Below are 15,605 nucleotides of genomic sequence, written 5' to 3'. Positions count from 1 at the left end.
ATTAAAGCTTTGCCAGTAATTGATTACAGTTTTAGTTGTTTTTCCTTTTCCTTTTTGTTTTTGTTTTTTTTTTGCTTTAAAACATTTCCTCCAACACAAAAAAATGACAGAAAAAACTTTCGCTTCTGGCAATCAAAGTTGTGGAATATTAGCAGACCAAAAACAAAAAAAAAAAAAACAACAAAGTCAAATACAGAAAGCAATTAAAACTAACGCCTAGAGTAGTAAAGGTGGTATCAACCGTATATTGGGGATGTATGAAAATAAATGAATATGCCAACAAATAGAAATAGATGGAGTATAGACAAATCAAATAAATTTGTTTCATATTGCCCTCAAAAAATATATTTTCATTATTCTCTTTATTCCCAAGAGAGATGATCACATCACAGAACTAAAGAGCACGAATCAAAGAGTAAATGCTAAACACGAAAAATATGTTACTCAAAACAGGGCTGCCAATAAAATTTCAAGAAAAATCTTCACTTTTTCCGAAGAAATCGTCATAATCGTAACTTCAGTTTTAAAATAAAAATAGTCAGAAAAGTCTGCAATGGGAATAGCATACAGATCAAACTAATTTATTGGTTAAAAACAAAAGTGTTTATTTCATACAAAGAACATAAAATTAACACACTTAACTATGCATTTCATCAACAAAAGCATAAGGCATAAAGTTTTGTATAAAAATAACATAAACAAGTATATACGGCCTTTAGTTCGACCAAGCCGAATCTTATGTACCCTGCACCATAGATTGCGCCAGAATAGAAATATGGGGGTCAACTAAATGAGGGCTATATACAATTATGAACTTAATATGGACCAATTTTTATGTGATTGGGGATCGATTTATCTGAGGGCTATATATAACTATAGACCGATATGGACCTAGTTAGGCATGATTGTTAACGGCCATATACTACACAATGTACCAAATTTCCACTGACTCGGATGAAATTTGCTCCTCCAAGGGGCTCCAAAACCACATCTCGGGATCGGTATATATGGGGGCTATATATGATTATGGACCTATATGGACCACTTTTGGCATGGTTGTTAAATATCATATAATTAAATATCATATACCAAATTTCAACCAGATCGAATGAATTTTGATTCTGCAAAAGACATCGGAGGTCAAATCTGGGGATCGGTTTATATGGGCGCTATACATAATCATGGACTGATATGGACCAATTCCTGCATGGTTGTTAGATACCATATACTAACATCACGTACCAAATTTCAACCGAATCGGTTGAATTTTGCTCTTCCAAGGGGTTCCGGAGGTCAAATCTGGGAATCGGTTTATATGGGGGCTATATATAATTATGGAACGATTTCGACAAAATTTTACATGGGTGTTTGAGGCCATATACTACCACCACGTACTAAATTTCAACTGGGTCAGATGAATTTTGGTCTTCCAAGAGGCTAGGGGGTCAAATCTGGCGATAGGATTATATGGGGGCTATATATAATTATGGACCGATGTGGACCAATTTTTGCATGATCATTAGAGACCATATACTAACACTATGTACCATGTATTTCAGCCGGATCGTATGAAATTTTCTTCTCTTAGAGGCTCCGCAAGCCAAATCGGGGGATCGGTTTATATGGGGGCTATATGTAATTATGGGCCAATGTAGACCAATTTTTGCAGGGTTGTTAGAGACCACCATGTACCAAATTCAGCTAGATGAGATGAAATTTGCTTCTGTTACAAGCTCCGCAAGCCAAATCGAGGAATCGGTTTATATGGAGGCTATATGTAAAAGTGGTCCAAAATAGCCCATTTGCAATACCATCAGACCTACATCAATAGCAACTACTTATGCCAAGTTTCAAGTCCATAGCTTGTTTCGTTCGGATGTTAGCGTGACTTCAACAGACGGACGGACGGACATGCTTAGATCGACTCAACGACGTGTTGCCCGATCTTCCAAAATTTGACCATAAAATTCTTATTTATTGACTCTCCAACTAGGGAGCCACCGTGGTGCAATGGTTAGCATGCCCGCATTGCAAACACAAGGTCGTGGGTTCGATTCCTGCTTCGACCGAACACCAACAAGTTTTTCAGCGGTGGATTATCCCACCTCAGTAATGCTGGTGACATTTCTGAGGATTTCAAAGCTTCTCTAAGTGGTTTCACTGCAATGTGGAACGCCGTTCGGACTCGGCTATAAAAAGGAGGTCCCTTGTCATTGAGCTTAACATGGAATCGGGCAGCACTCAGTGATAAAAGTTCACCAATGTGGCATCACAATGGACTGAATAGTCTAAGTGAGCCTGATACATCGGGCTGCCACCTAACCTAACCTAATTAGGAAGAAGAATTTTCTATAGAGATACAATTTTGACATTTCTATAGAAATAATATTTTGACAAAATTTTCTATAGAATTACAATTTTCACAAAATTGTCTATAGAAATAAAATTTTGACTAAAAGTTCTACAGAAATAAAATTTTGACTAAAATTTCTATAAAAATAAAATTTTGACAAAACTTTCTTTCTATAGAAATCAAATTTTGCAAAAATTTTTTATGGAAATAAAATTGTGACAAAATTATCTAAAGGAAAAAAAATTTTGACAAAAGTTTCTATAGAAATAAAATTTTGCAAAAATTTTCTACAAAAATAAAATTGTGCAAAAATTTTCTATAGAAACAAAATTTTGAAAAATTTTCTTTAGAAATAACATTTTGACAAAATTTTCTATAGAAATAAAATTTTGCAAAAATTATCTTAGAAATGAATTTTTTTCTATAGAAATGAAATTTTACAAATATTTTCTGTAGAGATAAAGTTTTGACAGAATGAATTTTTTAAGAATGTTCTATAGACACAAAATTGTGAAAAATTTTCTGTTGAAATAACATTTTGACAAAATTTTCTATAGAAATCATTTGGCAAAAATTTCTATAGAAATCAAATTTTGCAAACATTTTCTACGGAAATTAAATTTTGACAAAATTATCTAAAGAAATAAAATTTTGACAAAATTTTCTATAGAAATAAAATTGTGACAAAATTATCTATAGAAATAAAATTTTGACAAAATAATCTAAAAAAATAAAATGTTGACAAAATTATCGAAAGAAATCAAATTTTGCAAAAATTTTCTACAGAAATAAAATTTTGACAAAATTATCTAAAGAAATAAAATTTTGACAAAATTATCTAAAGGAATAAAATTTTGACAAAATTATGTAAAGAAATCAAATTTTTCAAAAGTTTTCTGCAGAAATAAAATTTTGACAAAATTATCTAAAGAAATAAAATTTTGATAAAATTTTCTATAGAAATAAAATTGTGACAAAATTATCTAAAGAAATAAAATTTTGACAAAGTTATCTAAAGAAATAAAATTATGACAAAATGTTCTATAGAAATGAAATTTTGACAACTTTTTTAACTTAAAATTTTGCAAAAATTTTCAACATAAATAAAATTTTGCAAAATTTTTCTGCAGAATTAAAATTTTTAAAATTTTCTGTAGAAATAAAATTTTGAAAGATTTTCTATAGAAATTACATTTTGCCAAAATTTTCTATAGAAATAAAATTTTGTCGAAATTTTCTATAGAAATAAAATTTTGTCAAAATTTCCTATAAAATAATAAAAGTTTGTCAAAATTTACTACAGAAATAAAATTTTGACAACTTTTTCTGTAGAAATAAAATTTTAACAAAAATTTTTTTAAAATTCAATATAAAACATTTCTTTCGCATTTTTGGGGGCAAATATCGGAAAACGTCATTTACTATTTTTTCAGTAAAAAATCGTCAAACTCTCCAGAGAGCCTTTACATTTATTTTTAGTATTACCCTAATACACTTCAATTCACCATTTTAAAATGTAAAAGTAATATCCCCACTATGTGATCATAAAACGTTAACGTTTACTGGATTTTTGCAGAAAGTTCATCGCCGGCTAAAACATTCCATTAAAATGAAGTTCATAAAATGTTCTACTTTGCAATTTCAGTAATTGCAAATAGAAATTACTCCATTTTGTATGGAGGTTATTTTTGTTTTTCAATTTTTGCACTCCAACTCGGTTGGCATAAATGCGATACAAACACACAGCAACACACACACACCCGTCCCGTCAACCGACACATCTATAGAATTTGAACAACATCCTGTTGTTGGCACACAAAACAAAAAAAAGCATGAAACCACGGTAGCACATTGTCGCCATTTACCTGGGTGGCCTATTATGTCCTTTCCAGTTGACCTAGCAAAGAAAACTATTGAAACATGAGCCCACAAGAATACACACACACACACATGCATGCAACATGAACACTGCAGGTGAAGCCGCAAAAGCGACATAAAGGCTTACATGCACATATTTGCTTAGTGGAGTGTATTAAACGAGGTCTGCATAATGAGATATAGATGAAAGAGAGAGAGAAATTTTCATATTCAATCTCTTGATCACATTCAAGCTAATGTATTCACTCTTTGGAAATTTCATCATATTTATTTTAATAAATAGTGAAGAAATAGAATTATTGACTTGAAAATGAATAGGAAATTCTTAAATAATCCGGAGATGGCATCATATATATCCGTTCTCTCATAATCATGCAACATTTTGTCCATTATAGAGCTATACTTCTGAGAACTATTAAAAAGCGACAAAACGAAGAGGTTCAAATAAATTAAAATTCTCTTAAAATTTATGTCTTGTTAGGATTTCCTACATCATTATACCATCAAAATATCTTGGAATTTGGAAGAAATCGAAATTTACGGAATCGAATTATTAAACTGAAAATCAATAATTCTGTATTGACAGCTTACCTGTCCGTCTGTTATAATCATGCAACATTTGTTTTTAAATAATTTTTAGGAGTGACAACTTGCAATATTTTTCTGTGTAACGTAAGACAAGTGCCAAATTGCCATACCACCCCTCGGTGCTTATGTTTCAGTTATATCTGGCAAATGTAAATTTACCCCGCATTGCAGTGAAATTTTTGGTTGTGCAACATGTCCATGTATGAGAGGAAATCGTTGGAAACTTTCAATATTAGCTGCTTAGAATCATGACAATCGGACTGGCTATGCTATGGCCAAATATACCGACCATCTACTATAGCAGAATTTTTTTTTGCATATGTAATACTCACAGAAAGTTGAAATCTATGGACATATGCAGCAAACCATAACATGGAAACATATTTGTATACGGAATTTTAAAACTAAGTTTTACAAAAAAAAAATTAGTAAAGTTTAAAATTTCATATTTTAATAAAACCAAGTCAATTTTAATTATTTTATATTAAAAGAAATCATAATAAATAGATTTCTTTTAATTGAATTAACTTTTAAATAGATGCAATTTTATATATTTATAACATATTTTATTTATAATTTAGATTTTTATTTTATTTTTTTTTTTTCATTTAATTTAGTTCAATTTAATTAAAATAATTTTATGTTATTTGAATAAATAAATAAATAAAATAATTTAATAATTTTATTTATATTACCCTAATTTTATATTTATTTTTAGTTATATTTGTATACGGAATATTAAAACTAAGTTTTACAAAAAAAAAAAAACAAATTCAGAAAATTTTAAAATTTCATATTTTAATAAAACCAAGTCAATATTAATTATTTTATATTAAAAGAAATAATAATAAATAGATTTCTTTTAATTGAATTAACTTTTTCTAATTTATCTAATTAAAATTGATTAGATCTTGTCAAAATATATGCAATTTTATATATTTATAACATATTTTATTTATAATTTAGATTTTTATTTTATTTTTTTTTTTTTCATTTAATGTAGTTCAATTTAATTAAAATTAATTTTATGTTATTTGAATAAATAAATAAATAAAATAATTTAATAATTTAATGTATATTACCCTAATTTTATATTTATTTGTAGTCATTTCCATTCCTTATCAAATAAAATCAATTTATTTGGTCTTATCGAAATATTAAATTTTATATAAATTATTATTATATCAGGCTAACATAAAAAAATAATTTAGATATTTATTTAACTTTTTACTTCATCTTATTAAATTTCATTAATATTAATTTTTTATTAGTTGATTTTGAATTTATATTATTTGATTAACATCAAATTTAATTTACTTTTATAAAAATTCATTTATTTTTATAACCTCCACCATAGGATGGGGGGTATATTAACTTTGTCATTCCGTTTGTAACACATCGAAATATTGCTCTAAGACCCCATAAAGTATATATATTCTGGGTCGTGGTGAAATTCTGAGTCGATCTGAGCATGCCGTCCGTCCGTCTGTTGAAATCACGCTAACTTCCGAACGAAACAAGCTATCGACTTGAAACTTGCCACAAGTAGTTGTGATTGATGTAGGTCGGACGGTATTGCAAATGGGCCATATCGGTCCACATTTACGTATAGCCCCCATATAAACGGTTCCCCAAATTTAGCTTGCGGAGCCTCTAAGAGAAGCAAATTTCATCCGATCCGGCTGAAATTTGGCACAGGGTGTTAGTATAAGGTCTCTAACAACCATGCAAAAATTGGTCGACAGCGGTCCATAATTATATATAGCCCCCATATAAACCGATCCCCCGATTTGGCTTGCGGAGCCTCTAAGAGAAGCAAATTTCATACGATCCGGCTGCAATTTGGCACATGGTGTTAGTATAAGGTCTCTAACAACCATGCACAAATTGGTCCACATCGGTCAATAATTATATATAGCCCCCATATAAACCGATGCCCAGATTTGGCTTGCGGAGCCTCTAAGAGAAGCAAATTTCATCCGATCCGGCTGAAATTTGGTACATGGTGTTAGTATATGGTCTCTAATGACCATGCATAAATTGGTCCACATCGGTCCATAATTATATATAGCCCCAATATAAACCGGTCACCAGATTTGACCTCCGGAGCCCCTTGGAAGAGCAAAATTCATCCGATTCGGTTGAAATTTGGTACGTGATGTTAGTATATGGTATCCAACAACCATGAAAAAATTCGCCTCAAATACCCATGCAAAAATTTGTCGAAATCGGTCCATAATTATATATAGCCCCCATATAAACCGATCCCCAGATTTGACCTCCGGAGCCCCTTGGAAGAGCAAAATTCATCCGATTCGGTTGAAATTTGGTACGTGATGTTAGTATATGGTATCCAACAACCATGCAGGAATTGGTTCATATCAGTCCATAATTATATATAACCCCCATATAAACCGATCCCCAGATTTGACCTCCGGTGCCTTTTGGAGAAGCAAAATTCATCCGATCTGGTTGAAATTTGGTACGTATATGATATTTAACAACCATGCCAAAAGTGGTCCATAACAGTCCATAATCATATCTAGCCCCCATATAAGCCGATCCCGAGATTTGGTTTTGGAGCCTCTTGGTACATTTAGAAGAAGTTTCTACGCAATCCATGATTTTGTTGAATTTTATTTAGCTTATTTCGCTATTTTTCAACCATTCTCGCAGTATATTATGAAACTTTTATACATGTCACTTTTTACGAAAATATTTTCTATAGCTCGATTTTTAGGGTATTTAACCCACACTAACGAGTATAAATCAAAGTAATAAACTAGTAGTTGTATGCCATACATATACATATGAAATATACAAGTCTGTTAAAGTTAATGATATTTTAAAATATAAATCGCTTTGTGTTTCCGCAAAAAGGTCCTTTCATTACAAAACATATTGTCCCCTTTAAATGAATGCACAAAAATCCCTTCCGTTTTGTTGTCATATTTGCTGTTTCCTGTTTCCGGTTCAAACGGACGAGAATGTGAAAAGCTTTTGTCGGTCGATAGATACTGTACTACATGTAATCGTGCAACGTTTTTTTTTCTTCTTACGTAGATAAATATATGCCATCGATATAAATTTTCATATACATATATAGGTTTGTAAGAATAACCAAAATATTTATTTAAGTTTGTATACAGGAAATCCCTATTTTATGGCCTTTTATACTTTAACTAAAGAGCCTTAATATTTTCACAATAGATTAGGGAATATTTCGAAGAATTTAATAATTGAGAACAAACAGCAAAATTTAGTGGAAATTATAAGCTCAGGCATTCGTACAGTGTTAAAATTCGTTTGAGATAACATTTTCTATAAAAATGAATATTAACAAATGTTTATAAATATTTTGATGACGTTAAAAAAAATATTTCTAGCAAATTTTTTATGCTAACTCTGTCTTCCAAATTTTTTATGAATAGTCCTTTTTTCATAAATTTTTGTAAAAAAAATTCAATTAAATTTTCTTTAGATCCCAATTTGTTTTTTTTTTCCTCAGTATTCTTTTGCATTTTTGAATACCAAAGTATTTTCAAATCTATTCACCTGCAGCATATTAAAAAAGAACGCCATAAAAAAATACAATTTGTCATTTATTTCCCCTAGAACAAAAAAAAATGTCCAACACTTACTAAAATTAGATTGCAAACAAACAAAACCATTAAGGATTCACTCGGACAGACAATGCCTTTAAGGCTTTCGAGTAATAACACTTAGAATATCACAAGGATTGAGTCAGGACAATGGCTGTATTATTTTAAGAGCATTGGGACAGAAGCAGATATTAGTCTCTTACTACTTTTTGTCGGAATGAATTGTTATGGCCGACGACAGTATAATTGTTTAGCCGGAAATATTCATAAAATTTAATATGCCCCTTACAGAAGGACTCCCCATGGCCGTATGTCTAAATGAAAGGATTGTGATTTTGTGTTTTTCTTTGTCATTTTGCTTTATGGCCTCATATGTACATATATGAGCAACTATTTTTGAGGCAAATGTGCAAAGAGACTTCTAACCATACAATTCCTTTGGCATTGTTTTTCATAAAATTAAAAATGCATTTGGTGATAAATTTGCATAACTCTATTCTTGGGGGTTATAACATAAAAGTCACCATCAAAAGTTGACCACATAATTTAATTACATCCGGAATCCTTGGTATGGATGGATGGAGAGAAAATATGAATATGGGTATTTAATTTGGGAATTAGAAAATTTTCTATAGAAATAAAATTTTGAAAAAATTTTCTATAGCAATAAAATTTAGACAAAATTTCCTACAGCAATAAAAATATGGCAAAATTTTCCATAGAAGGCAAAATTTGCCAAAATTTTCTATAGAAATAAAATTTTGCCAAAATTTTCTACAGAAATAAAATTTTGACAAAATTTTCTATAGAAATAAAATTTTGCCAAAATTTTCTACAGAAATAAAATGTTCGCAAAATTTTCTATAGAAATAAAATTTTGACCAAATTTTCTTTAGAAATAAAATTTTGACAAAATTTGCTATAGAAATAAAATTTTGACAAAATTTTCTATAGATATAATATTTTGACAAAATTTTCTATAGAAATAAAAATATGGCAAAATTTTCCATAGAAGTAAAAATTTGGCACAATTTTCTATAGATAAAAATTTTGGCAAAATTTTGTATAGAAATAAAATTTTGACAAAATTTTCTATAGAAATAAAATTTAGACTAAATTTTCTATAGAAATAAAATGTTGACAAAATCTTCCATAGAAATAAAATTTTGACAACATTTTCTATAGAAATTTAACAAAATTTTTTATAGAAATAAAATTTTAACAAAATTTTCTATAGACATAAAATTTTGAAAAATTTTCCATAGAAAATTTTACAAAATTTTCTATAAAAACAAAATTTTGACAATATCTTCGATTGAAATAAAATTTTAACAAAATTTTCTATAGAAATACAATGTTGACAAAATTTTCTATAGAAATAAAATTTTGACGAAATTTTTTATAGACATAAAATTTTGACAAAATTTTCCATAGAAATTTTTAAAAAATTTTCTATAAAAATAAAATTTTGACAATATCTTCGATAGAAATAAAATTTAAACAAAATTTTTCTATAGAAATAAAATGTTGACAAAATTTTTCTATAGAAATAAAATGTTGACAAAATTTTCTATAGAAATAAAATTTTGACAAAAATTTCTGAAGAAATAAAATTTTGACAATATTTTCTATAGAAATAAAATTCTGACAAAATTTTCTTTAGAAAAAAAAATTTGACAAAAATTTTCTACAGAAAAAGAATTTTGACAAAATTTTCTATAGAAATAAAATTTTGACAAAATTTTCTATTGAAATAAAATTCTGACAAAATTTTCTTTAGAAATAAAATTTTGACAAAATTTTCTATACAAATAAAATTTTGACAAAATTTTCTATAGCAATAAAAATATGGAAAAATTTTTCAAAGAAGTAAAAATTTGCCACAATTTTCTATAGAATTAAAATTTTGACAAACTTTTCTATAGAAATAAAATTATGACAAACTCTTCTATAGGACTAAAATTTTGACAAAATTTTCAGTAGAAATAAAATTTTGACAAGATTTTCTTTAGAAATAAAATTTTGACAAAATTTGCTATAGAAATAAAATTTTGACAAAATTTTCTATATATATTATATTTTGACAAAATTTTCTATAGAAATAAAAATATGGCAAAATTTTTCATAGAAGTAAAAATTTGGCACAATTTTCTATAGATAAAAATTTTGACAAAATTTTCTATAGAAATAAAATTTAGACTAAATTTTCTATAGAAATAAAATGTTGACAAAATCTTCCATAGAAATAAAATTTTGACAACATTTTCTATAGAAGTTTAACAAAATTGTCTATAGAAATAAAATTTTAACAAAATTTTCTATAGAAATAAAATTTTGACGAAATTTTCTATAGACATAAAATTTTGAAAAATTTTCCATAGAAATTTTTGCAAAATTTTGACAATATCTTCGATTGAAATAAAATTTTAATAAAATTTTCTATAGAAATACAATGTTGACAACATTTTCTATAGAAATAAGATTTTGACGAAATTTTTTATAGACATAAAATTTTGACAAAATTTTCCATAGAAATTTCTAAAAAATTTTCTATAAAAATAAAATTTAAACAAAATTTTTCTATAGAAATAAAATGTTGACAAAATTTTCTATATAAATAAAATTTTGACAAACATTTCTACAGAAATAAAATTTTGACAATATTTTCTATAGAAATAAAATCTTGACAAACTTTTCTGTCGAAATAAAATTTTGACAAAATTTTCTATAGAAATACAATTTTGACAAAATTTTCTATAGAAATAAAATTTTGCCAAAATTTTCTACAGAAATAAAATTTTCGCAAAATTTTCTATAGAAATAAAATTTTGACCAAATTTTCTTCAGAAATAAAATTTTGACAAAATTTGCTATAGAAATAAAATTTTGACAAAATTTTCTATAGATATAATATTTTGACAAAATTTTCTATAGAAATAAATATATGGCAAAATTTTCCATAGAAGTAAAAATTTGGCACAATTTTCTATAGATAAAAATTTTGGCAAAATTTTGTATAGAAATAAAATTTTGACAAAATTTTCTATAGAAATAAAATTTAGACTAAATTTTCTATAGAAATAAAATGTTGACAAAATCTTCCATAGAAATAAAATTTTGACAACATTTTCTATAGAAATTTAACAAAATTTTTTATAGAAATAAAATTTTAACAAAATTTTCTATAGACATAAAATTTTGAAAAATTTTCCATAGAAAATTTTACAAAATTTTCTATAAAAACAAAATTTTGACAATATCTTCGATTGAAATAAAATTTTAACAAAATTTTCTATAGAAATACAATGTTGACAAAATTTTCTATAGAAATAAAATTTTTACGAAATTTTTTATAGACATAAAATTTTGACAAAATTTTCCATAGAAATTTTTAAAAAATTTTCTATAAAAATAAAATTTTGACAATATCTTCGATAGAAATAAAATTTAAACAAAATTTTTCTATAGAAATAAAATGTTGACAAAATTTTTCTATAGAAATAAAATGTTGACAAAATTTTCTATAGAAATAAAATTTTGACAAAAATTTCTGAAGAAATAAAATTTTGACAATATTTTCTATAGAAATAAAATGTTGACAAAATTTTCTATAGAAATAAAATTCTGACAAAATTTTCTTTAGAAAAAAAAATTTGACAAAAATTTTCTACAGAAAAAGAATTTTGACAAAATTTTCTATAGAAATAAAATTTTGACAAAATTTTCTATTGAAATAAAATTCTGACAAAATTTTCTTTAGAAATAAAATTTTGACAAAATTTTCTATACAAATAAAATTTTGACAAAATTTTCTATAGCAATAAAAATATGGAAAAATTTTTCAAAGAAGTAAAAATTTGCCACAATTTTCTATAGAATTAAAATTTTGACAAACTTTTCTATAGAAATAAAATTATGACAAACTCTTCTATAGGACTAAAATTTTGACAAAATTTTCAGTAGAAATAAAATTTTGACAAGATTTTCTTTAGAAATAAAATTTTGACAAAATTTGCTATAGAAATAAAATTTTGACAAAATTTTCTATATATATTATATTTTGACAAAATTTTCTATAGAAATAAAAATATGGCAAAATTTTTCATAGAAGTAAAAATTTGGCACAATTTTCTATAGATAAAAATTTTGGCAAAATTTTGTATAGAAATAAAATTTTGACAAAATTTTCTATAGAAATAAAATTTAGACTAAATTTTCTATAGAAATAAAATGTTGACAAAATCTTCCATAGAAATAAAATTTTGACAACATTTTCTATAGAAGTTTAACAAAATTGTCTATAGAAATAAAATTTTAACAAAATTTTCTATAGAAATAAAATTTTGACGAAATTTTCTATAGACATAAAATTTTGAAAAATTTTCCATAGAAATTTTTGCAAAATTTTGACAATATCTTCGATTGAAATAAAATTTTAATAAAATTTTCTATAGAAATACAATGTTGACAACATTTTCTATAGAAATAAGATTTTGACGAAATTTTTTATAGACATAAAATTTTGACAAAATTTTCCATAGAAATTTCTAAAAAATTTTCTATAAAAATAAAATTTAAACAAAATTTTTCTATAGAAATAAAATGTTGACAAAATTTTCTATATAAATAAAATTTTGACAAACATTTCTACAGAAATAAAATTTTGACAATATTTTCTATAGAAATAAAATCTTGACAAACTTTTCTGTCGAAATAAAATTTTGACAAAATTTTCTATAGAAATACAATTTTGACAAAATTTTCTATAGAAATAAAATGTTGACAAAATTTTCTATAGAAATAAAATTCTGACAAAATTTTCTTTAGAAATAAAATTTTGACAAAAATTTTCTATAGAAATAGAATTTTGACACAATTTTCTATAGAAATAAAATTTTGACAACATTTTCTATTGAAATAAAATTCTGACAAAATTTTCTTTAGAAATAAAATTTTGACAAAATTTTCTATACAAATAAAATTTTGACAAAATTTTCTATACAAATAAAATTTTGACAAAATTTTCCATAGCAATAAAAATATGGAAAATTTTTCCATAGAAGTAAAAATTTGCCAAAATTTTCTATAGAAATAAATTTTTGACAAACTTTTCTATAGAATTAAAATTGTGACAAAATCTTCTATAGGAATAAAATTTTGACAAAATTTTCTGTAGAAATAAAATTTTGACAAAATTTTCTATAGTAATAAAATTTTGACAAAATTTTCGATAGCAATAAAAATATGGCAAAATTTTCCATAGAAGTAAAAATTTGCCAAAATTTTCTATAGAAATAAAATTTTGACAAAATTTTCTATAGAAATAAAATTTTGACAAAATTTTCTGTCGAAATAAAATTTTGACAAAATGTTCTTTAGAAATAAAATGTTGACAAAATTTTCTGTCGAAATAAAATTTTGACAAAATTTTCTGTCGCAATAAAATTTTGTCAAAATGTTCTATAGAAATAAAATTTTGACAAAATCTCCTATAGAAATACAATTTTGACAAAATTTTCTATAGAAATATAATTTTGACACAATTTTGTACAGAAACAAAATTTTCAATAGAAACAAAATTTTGACAAAATTTTCTATAGAAATAACATTTTGACAAAAATCTCTAGAGAAACAAAATGTTGACAATATCTTCTATAGAAATAAAATTTTGACAAAATTTTCTATAGAAATAAAATGTTGACAAAATTCTCTCTAGGAATAAAATTTTGACAAAATCTTCTATAGAAATAAAATTTTGACAAATTTTGACAAAATTTTCTATAGCAAAAAAAATTTGATAAAAATAATATAATAATTTTGACAAAATTTTCTATAGCAATAAAATTTTGATAAAATTTTCTATAGCAATAAAATTTTGATAAAATTTTCTATAGAAATAAAATTTTAACAAAATTTTCTATAGAAATAAAAATATGGCAAAATTTTCCATAGATATAAAATTTTGGCACAATTTTGTACAGAAATAAAATTTTGACAAAATTTTCTATAGAAATAAAATGTTGACTAAATTTTCTACAGAAATAAAATGTTGACAAAATCTTCCATAGAAATAAAATTTTGACAAAATTTTCTATAGAAATAAGATTTTGACAAAATTTTCTATAGAAATAAAAAGGTTTTTATAAAATTTTCTATACAATAAAAAATTTGGCAAAATTTTCTATAGAAATAAAATTTTGACAAAATTTTGTACAGAAATAAAATTTTGACACAGTTTTGTACAGAAATAAAATTTTGACAAAATTTTTTATCGAAATAAAATTTTCCATAGAAATAAAATTTTGACAATAATTTTAATAGAAATGAGTTTTTCACAAAAAATTGTATAGAAATATAATGCTGACAAAGTTCTCTGGAACTTTGGAATGGAACTTTTAACATGGTTTTTTTACATAGTTTTAAAAGGACCCTAAATCTATTCTATGCCTAAACAAATCTTTTTAATTGCAATGCCTTGGTTAATTTTATAATACTAAATGAGGAATATAAAATTATTACAAATTTTACGTTTAATTGTTGTAAGAATTATTTTAAAGGTGAAGGTAGAGAATATTCGCCTCTAGCCCAATAGTAAGAATTTAAAATTCTATTTTATAGGACGAAAATAAATAATCATAGTAATAATCTAAAAAAGTGTCCCATAATCTGCCCTAAAATTTTCATATTAAATACCGTTTTCTTTTAGTTCCCATTTTACAATTAACTTTATCTTATTTATTTTTCCATTTCTTCTAGTATGGACCCTTCTTTTATCTGAACCATTGGGTTGAGTTTCATAAATCACAAAGTCCCTTTTTCGTTTTGTTTTTTGCAATATGTGGAAAAATTGTCAACAACATTGTTTGAACATCTCCAATAGAAAGACATTTTGATATTTAATTTAAGCCAGATTTGAAATCAAATCAATTTACAACCAACAGTAAAGTATTTGTACTTACATGAAGGCATGTTTATTCACCCTGTATGTGTATGTGTTTTTGGTTGTATATGAGTGTGTGCGGTTGTGCTATTGAGTGTGTCATGTAAAATTCCAAATGTCCTGTAATCTTATCCCTGAAAAGGGACATGACATTAAAATATTTCTTTTTAAGAAGCTAAAATAAACTTTTGCTTAAACCCAGCAAACATTTTCTAACGAACGTTTATGGGATGGAAAGTAAATC

The 15,605-nt window shown here is 25.4% G+C and overlaps 1 protein-coding gene across 1 annotated transcript in view; it reads left to right on the top strand.

Moving 5' to 3' along the window:
• The window catches only part of side-VI (sidestep VI transmembrane protein), a 663,002-nt gene that overhangs the window by 578,253 nt on the left and 69,144 nt on the right, over positions 1-15,605 (top strand). The window lies entirely within an intron of this gene.

Source organism: Haematobia irritans, chromosome 1, assembly GCF_050003625.1.
Source record: "Haematobia irritans isolate KBUSLIRL chromosome 1, ASM5000362v1, whole genome shotgun sequence".
NCBI classification, from domain to species: domain Eukaryota; kingdom Metazoa; phylum Arthropoda; class Insecta; order Diptera; family Muscidae; genus Haematobia; species Haematobia irritans.
This window is presented reverse-complemented; position numbering and strand designations above follow the sequence as displayed.